This window comes from Cynocephalus volans, chromosome 4 (assembly GCF_027409185.1).
Source record: "Cynocephalus volans isolate mCynVol1 chromosome 4, mCynVol1.pri, whole genome shotgun sequence".
Classification (NCBI taxonomy): Eukaryota; Metazoa; Chordata; class Mammalia; order Dermoptera; family Cynocephalidae; genus Cynocephalus; species Cynocephalus volans.
In genome coordinates, this window is record NC_084463.1 from 20155275 (window position 1) to 20164258 (window position 8984).

The 8984-nt window shown below is 39.4% G+C and overlaps 1 pseudogene; it reads left to right on the forward strand.

The window, feature by feature from the left end:
- Positions 1-7754: 7754 nt before the first annotated feature.
- LOC134375881 (ras-related protein Rap-2c-like) lies at positions 7755-8327 on the forward strand (annotated as a pseudogene).
- Positions 8328-8984: the final 657 nt, after the last annotated feature.

An 8984-nucleotide genomic window follows, 5' to 3' on the forward strand; every position in this document is an offset into this window, starting at 1 on the left:
CTGGGATCAAAAGTTTGATTAATTCCTTTGCCCAAAATAGTAAACTTGACAATACCTGTGAATGGGGCAATAAAATGTCCTGAAACCTGATGAAAACTTTGGTAGTTTCTCCACTGGGGCAAAGTGTATGTGTGTGGGGGGGGGGGGACAAGAGAGGTTGTGGGGGAGGATATCTCTCCCCCAAAAGGCAATTCTACAGCTAGCTTTAGTGCCAGAAGCTTTAGGGTCCAGCACAAAAACTGGGAGTGAGGGCTATAGTTAGTACGTAACATACCACAGTGTCTGGAAAATGATAATAAGCTATTAGTGTGTTTTAGATAGAGTGATTGATGAGAGGAAGGAAGGAAGGAAGGAAGGAAGGAAGGAAGGAAGGAAGGAAGGAAGGAAGGAAGGAAGGAAGGAAGGAAGGAAGGAAGGAAGGAAGGAAGGGTGGAAACGAGGAAGAAAGAAAGGAAGGAAGGAAAGAGGTAGAGAGAGGAAAGAACACCTGAAACTTAACGAGATTCAGAGGAGTCTCAGAGTTGGAAGGAGAATGATCCAATCAACAGGGCAGTGGGTAAGCTCTTCTGGGAGGAATAAAGGGGTTTGATTGGGTATATGGGAGTGGGTGGAGGCATTGTTAAGGGTTAAAAACTGGAGAATGAAACTCAAGGTCACCAGAAACCTACCAAAAGAGGGAGATGACAGGGAAGAAATTGATAATGATGTAATATTGATCTAAGGTTGAGGTTATGCCAGGTAGAAAGGTGATTGGAGATATCTGGCTAAATGATACCAGAAACTTTGTCTCAAAGGTGGATTCATAGAGAGGCAGTGAAGGTGGGAGTGGGCATGTAGGAGAATGATCACAGGATTGTCAAAGTTAGTACACGAAAGTACACACAGCATGTGGAGAAAAACATAGTGACAGATATGAGGTAACCTGTGAATTTCCCTAGAACCGGTCTCATTCTTTGGTACTGGATCTGCTCCATCTTACCCAACTCAAAGCACAGGACAGGCAGGAGGATTGAAGCAGGGGAGCAGAGGAAGAGACAGTGAGAGCATGGGGTCAAAATGTCACAAGAACCAGTGGAGGGTCATGGAAGGCATTTCAAGGTCCAGAGAGTGGAGACACTGACCATATGCATTTTATCATTTGGGAGGTGATTTGGACCAGAAGTGGCTTCAGGTGACAGAGTCTGGAGGAAATAATAGAGCTTTGACCGACTTGGGAGGATCTGATGCTGAGGATCGGAATACAAGTTGATGAAGGGTTATTGGTGGCCCATGACACATGGTGTCCAGTGTCAAAAGAGTTATGTATTAATTATAGCCAACTGAAATGAAGGCATTTTTGGTAGGAAGGTTTCTGCTCTGGGTGACTGCTGTCATAGGTCATTTGGAAGAACACATGGAACACAAGGAGTGCTGGGGTGCTGACGGCTTCTCTGTACTGAAGAACTTACACTCAGGTTTTAAATTCCTAACAATACATGGACAGAAAACCAGATTATTTTCATTAACATTGTAACAGAATCTATTATCTCTTATAGAATCAGGGATAATATAGATAAAAATCAGATAAGAGTCTAACACTACTGACTGATTAATTACAACATGTATTTAATACACCTGTTTATTAAGGCTCTTATGTGATAGCTAAAACACTTACTGCTCGAGAAGGGTAGGATGTTGACAACTGCAGTGGGAATTGGTCCTCTACCTTCTCTGGTGATTTTGTGTATCATGTTAGTGAATTGATTTTCTGCTTACACCCAAAGACAAAAAAAATTTAAGGTCTCTGAAAGTAGACTGTAATTTTTAGTGTAAGGAACAACTCACATGGAGAATTTGAGAATCTCAAAGATGCACGCTCTCAAAAACTTTTGTTGTGTCCACTGGGCTGAAAGAGAAAAACAACAAAACACATGTTTTGAATGCACATTTTCAATTACAATGCCAAATGAACTTATTTTTTCCAGGGTTCTCATGTAAGTTTAGGAAATGTGCAGGACAAAAAACAGGGCTGTAAGTAACGGAAAGGAGAAAAATGGAAGGATTTGGATGCTAAAATTCACAACCCCACACTGAATCTCCCAAGCCATAAAAATTAGCCCCTTCGCCCCTGTCGGATGAGGCTGTTCTTGTCTTGCTTGAAGATCTAAAATACCTGTTCTAAAAAGATGATTGTTTTCCAGTTACGCACTTCAAGTGCCCTCCATGTCTCTCTAGTTTATCCCCTCCCCACGTTAGTTTTAGTCAGATGAAAATGAACTCTGAACAAGTTTGGCCAAAGAGAAAATAATGTCCTTGAATATGTGTATAAATTATGAGTGTGAACATGCTTTTCAGAAGTTCTGCATCCAATGTGCCAGCTTGATCAGATGACAGTCTTACACTGTCTACTTACTGATTGATTGATTGGTACTTGGACTCAACAGTGGATTACCCTACATAAAGTTAAGATGTAGGGAAAGGAATCCAATGACTTGGGAAACTGGGAATGTGGAAGTGGATTTCTTATGTGAAATCTGCCCACTCATGCACAAACCATGTCCTGTGAAAGGGCCAGGAAGTTACCTTCACCAGGGCTCTAAGGAATACACTGAGAAAGGACAACATTAGGGTCAGGAGTACTGTTTGAAATTGATGCAGTGGAAATGAGCTTCTTGATTTTAATATTGACTTAATGAGGATCATGAAGAGTAGGATTTAACCACCAGAGAAGAGGTGGGGAAAGGTATCAGAATGCGCAATAAGAGCACCGTGGTAGGCTGAATGGACCAACCAGCAAAGAATTTTGGCAAACAAGAAAGTCCTTCCTTCTTCTCTAATGTAACAGAATTCCATCAGGTCTCATAAATAGAAGCCAAAATTGAGCCACCATCAGTGTCACTGCCATTAACCAATTCCCTGGTCGTGTAGGTTCACTGACTCAGTGTCCCTTTAAAGAAGGAGAGGTCAGGTGTGATAACAACACAAGCACGTGTGGTGAAAGTTCTTCCTGGCCTTCCTCAGATGGACCTGTGTTCCTTCCATGGAGTCACCAGTCAAGGAAAATATCAAGACCATTGATAACTTATTGAATCCTGACTATACCACAGAATACATGTAGTATTTAAAAACTCTTCATTATTTGAGCGTCAAATTACCCTGCAATTATTTCCTAGTTCAGGAGTGTGGAGTTAGAATTGATGTTCTCAGCAACTTAGAAAATCTCCACATTGGCTCCCCGAACCTAAGAAAATGTAGGCTATTTAGATAGGGAGACCATCTGGAAGCCTCTGGGATTCTCATTTCTAGTAAGAGTCAAAACCATGTACTGCATCATGGGGAATAGTACACTATTAACAACTTAAAAGATTCAGGATGAACACATATCACATTTTCATTGAACTCTGCAGTTTGACTGCTGAGGAATGACAAGGAACAGGGGGCTTAATCAAGTAGTTATTAATATCATCGCTCCTGATCTAGAAGTGGTCTTATTAAAATATATTATTATGGCCATTTAGCACAGTGATATCCACATACAAATGCTTTTAACTGGTCAAGTTTTCAAATGCAAACAACGTCATGCTTAAAAATTTCCACATGCATGCATATACATACATATGAATGCGTGGGTACATGCATGTATATAAATATATAAAACAAAATGCAGTAGTCTCCCCTTATCCACAGTTTTGCTTTCTGTGATTTCACTTACCTGAGGTCAATAGTGGTCCAAAAATGTTAAATGGAAAATTCCAGAAATAAACAATTCATAATTTTTCAATTGCATACCAATCTGAGTAGTGTGATGAAATCTTGCATATCCAGCTTTGTCCTGCCTGGGATATAAGTCAACCCTTTGTCCAACATATCCACACTGTATACATGACCTTTGGTCACTTAGCAGCCTTCTGTGTTATCAGATTGACTGTCATGGTATTGCAGTGCTTGTGCTCAAGTCACCCTTACTTTACTTAATAGTGGCCCCAAAGCACAAGAGTAGCGATGCTGGTGTAATGTTGTAATTGTTCTACTTTATCACTAGTTATTGTTGTTAATCTCTTACTGTGCCTAATTTATAAATTAAACTTTATCATAGATATATACACATAGAAAAAAAAAGCACAGTGTGCTCAGGGTTCGGTACTACCTGCAGTTTCAGGCATCTACTAGGGGTCTTCAAACATATCACCTGAGGATGGAGGGGAACTGTTGTATTTGTAACCATGATCCTAATTAAAAATAAAGTGTTATAAAAACCACTGGAGTATCCTTTGTGACTTTTTCCTATGGCATACTCTTCTCTCCCTACCAAACATAACTATCTTGACATTTCTGTTGACCCCTCCCTTGATTTCCTTTATATGTTTACCAACTATCTGCTCATTCCTGTCTTTGAACTTCGTATACATGTAGTAACGAATGAGTCCCACAGGATTCCACTTCACCATCAACCAACATGTGAGAGAGTGACTTCGGGGAATCTCTGACCTGTGTGGGTCGCAGTGCTCTCCATTTTAGGATTGCCGATCACACTTGACAGAGAGAACTTACAGGAAAGCCTTTTTATTTTGGAAGACATCAACCAGGAGACAGAGGGTGAAGTGCCAACTGGCTCCCCAATCAACTGAGGGCTGGGGTTTATATAGGTAAATGTATCAGGGGAAACAGGATGCTTTGAGAGACATATACAGGTGGTTCAAATGTGATGGACAACTGCTTCCTGCTTTGAGAGCTCTAGAGGGCAAGACAGGATGCTTTGAGATGTATTAAAGGAGACAGGATGTCTGTTTTTGATACAATCTTAGTTAACTATTAAGGGTGAGCTACAAAGGATAAACAAAATTAGTTCTGCAGTGTATAACTGAGTGTGTGGGGGGATTTCTACATTTACAAATGCAGTGTTTTTACCTAAAAAATACATTTTTAAAACTCATGATTTTGATTTCTATAGCTGTAGTTTATTTGTTTTCTTACCTACTTCTGTAGTATCTGTTCAATAAAACATATTTTTTCTCTTTTATTCTCTCTTTGTTCACATTGTTCTCTCTTTCATCCACACAACTTTCAGATGTTAACAGTTTTCTGCTATACACAACTACAGCTACTAAAGATATTTTTAAACATGTACAAAGTGCATATCTGCAAAATATATGTAGGTTCCTGAAAAGGAACTGCTGGACTGCAGGGTATACACATCTGTTTCTGTGTTGAAGATACGGTGTTTGTTCCATTTTCACATAAACTAGGAGGATAAGACAGCTCTTTTGATCCACATCTTTGTCAACACTTGTTATATTCAGATTTTACAATTTTCCCCCAATCAGGAAAGTATAAATTTTATCTTGTTGCAGTTTTAGCATACATTTCCATGATTATTAATGAAATTGAACACACTTTTTTGAGTGCTAGCCACACGTGTTTTCTCTTCTCTGAAAAGTCTTTATGTCACTTTCATGTATTATTTTTATTTTTTATTTTTCTTGATTTATGTAGTTCTATCTATATTCCAGCGAACAGTCCTTTTTTTTTTCTGTAGATAATTTGTGGGAAATATCTTCTCTCCGTGTGTAAATTGTCTTTTCTCTATGATGCCTTTTGATGAAGAGAAATTATAAATTTTAATGTAGTTGAATTCATCAACCTTTTCAGTAACCGTTTATATTTTTTAAGTCTTTTAAAGAGCAACCCCTTTCTACACCTTGTATGAATTTACTCAAAGATAATTTATTATCAGCTTCCATATTCCAGGTTCTGTTTGGGGGTATTTGTTTGGGGGAGGGATGTTTATTTGGATGGGTATTTATTTATTTGTATATTTTGGCTGTATATCTTTTAAACTCTTCTCGTAAGTAGGAATGCCTTCTGCTACAGAAACCAAATTATTACTTATTCCTCATTCTTTGTAGCAAATAGACCACGCGGGGGGGGGGGGGGATCCAGGTAGGTTGGGCCAATAAGATACATCAACCTTGACACTGAATCTTATGCAAGGGGCAAAAACGCACATATAAGAGAGAATCAACACAGATGACAGCAGAGACAACATTTTTCAGGACTTTATGCCCAAGGTGATGGCAGGCACTCTGCAGTGTTGAGCATGCCATGGAAACCATACAGGAACCCTCACCAGGTATTAATCAGGCATCATTTTACAATAAGGCTGCCAGGTCTTTTTTGCTTCTGTTTCTTTTACAGGTTTGGTTCGTTGGCTTTTGGGGTTTGCTTATCACATGGGGGTGGGGAAGTGACAGGGGAGTATTTTAACTGAAATATACATTTTTGCTTAGCTTTTCCTTTCAATTAAAATATACGTGATGGACATGCCTATACACCAGTAGATTAATGTCCTTTATTCTTTTATTTCCTGATTTCTTCATGCATGCACTAAAACAAAGAATTTTAAAGTAATTAGATTATATGTGCTACATTCTTATTTTAAACTTTAAAAAATTTCTTGACTGTTTCCCATCACCACTACCCCTCAACCCCAGACTAATAACCTGATTTGTCATCGTCTTCCCCTTTTTTCTATGCTCATATAATATGCAAATTGTCATTGTTTGTCATAGAAAAATGGCACAATGTCAACAACACTTCTGTGCTATTTTTCCATATCCCGTGAAAACATCTCATCCCTCAAAGTTAACTGATGGAGTTATAATTCAATCTCTACTGAACAGCTGCTTAATATATCATGATGTAGCAGAACTGCTATTTATTCATCCATTTCTCTTTAGGATTATTGACTTGTTTTCGGTCGTTTTGCCGCTGTAAACCATGTATCAACACAAACAGTTGAATAAACACACTTACGTACTGGTGCTTTTATTTTAATAGCATAGATTACTGGAGTGGAGTTACTGGATCTAAGAGTATCTATATTTTTAAATTCAAGGGAGAAAATAAATAAACAAACAAAGAAAAGAAAGATACAACAATCACAACAATACATTGAACTTTCAAAAGGACAAAACAGAACTGAGGTTACCACAGATGGGAAAGGGGGTGTAGAGGGGTAAGGAAGGAATTGGTAAAGGGCCGTAAAAAACCATTACATTGTATAATGTTGAATGTACTAATCATTCTGATTCGAACATCACCTATTGCAAACAGGTGTTGATATTCATCTCTGTACCGCATAAATATGTGCAATCAACTAAGTTTCAATAAAATTTTTTTTAATTAAAAAAAAATTCAACTTGCATTTCTGAAGAAGTTCTAACTATTCACATTAATACCAATAGAGAGGAATGAAGCTTTTAACTTCATCCAAGACAGCAATGTTTTCACTATTTGTCAATCTGATGAGTAAGAATTGGTAACTTGTTACTGTTATTTTGCAGTTCGCTGACTAGCTATGAATTTAAGCATCTTTTTTCATGGTCATTTGCATTTCCTCTACTGCAAACTGTTGATCCATATTCTTTGTCCAATTTTCCAATTTGGGGGGAAGGGGGTTGTCTATTTCCTACTGATTTGTAGAGACAATTTATTTTAAATCCGAGTCCTTTGTCAAATATAGGTACTGCAAATATTCTCATACTGAAAATTGCCTTTTACTTTTTAAGTATTGCTTTGTAGTGAACAAAAGGATAAATTTAAGAGTGAAAAATAACAATGAGGTTTCAAAAAGGATAACATACACCACAGTATCCAAACACTCAAATAGTTAAAGGATGGTCAACTTCATTATTTATAAAGAAAATACAAATTTTAAAATCACAATAAGATACTACCACACACGCACTGAAAGAACTAAGATAAAAAAGACTGTGATGTCCATATGTGGAACAACCGGAAACTTCAAATGCTGCTACTTGAAGTATAAGTTGGTCCTGTTGGGCCGTGCATTCCCCCCCGCTCCCTGCCATACGGGTCTGGAGCCGCGACCCGCCAAGCGCTACGGGGGCGCTGCTCGGGAGCGTGTCCCGGGCAAGACAGCGCTGGTCTCGCAGTTTGCGAGCGGCCGCTTCCCGGAGCAGCGCGGTCCGTGGAGGAGCTCGTCAGCAAAGTGATCGAGGGGTGATCATGGACACGGTGGGCGCCGAGCACCTGGTCCCCCTCAAGGACGTCTACATCAAGAACAGCGACGGCTTCGTGGTGCTCTACAGCTGTGGAGCTAGGCCTCCTTCAAGGCCGTGTGGCCGCTGAGCGAGCGTGTGTGCCGGAGGTGGGAGCCCAAGGCTGTCGGGCTGATGCTGGTGGGCACCAAGGTCGAGTGCCAGGTCACGGCCAAGAGCAAACTGATGGTGGACCAGGTGTTCACACAGGTGGTGCACGAGATGGAGTCCCCAGCCCTACTTGGGGCAGAGCTTTTGGACATCCACTCTTCCTCATGCCCAAGATAAGTAGCCATCCAAAGGATTCACTGGCTAATATGCACGGGTTAACACGTTCTACACTTTTTCTGATTTCTCAAGCTCAGTATTCCTACCCAGTGCCTTTTTAAAGAAAGTTATTGACCCCAAATCAAGTGGTTACTTCTGTATGTTAACTCAAACCAGTGCTTCAAGCTGTCTCCAGATCACTCAACAATTGGTGAAAACTTTGCAACTTTGTTTACTTCTGATAGTGCTATAAGAAGAAACCCAAAATAGTATTCTTTTTTCCTTTATGGAGAGACTGATGAGCTTTTCTTCAACTGGCATCTGTTAAGGGATTGTGTGTGTGTGTGTGCGTGTGTGTGGTAATTAACACCCTCTGAGTGTCATCTAATACTTGAATTGACTGAGGAGCACAAACTAAAGAGTTTAAACTTTGACTCCATGAGGTTTCCACGTATTTCTGTCTTCTTCATTGCATTGAATTGCAGCAGTAATATTTTCCTCTCTGTATTTCGAAATATAGTGATGACATACATAGGGTTGGTTTGAAAGGGAGCACTGTATACACAAGGAGAAGAAAAAAACAACTGTGTGCTTACACAAAGATGGTTTACCTCTGCCATCTTGTAATAGACATCTAGTCGATTTCTGCATCTGTAAATTGAGTGAAAATAAAATTAC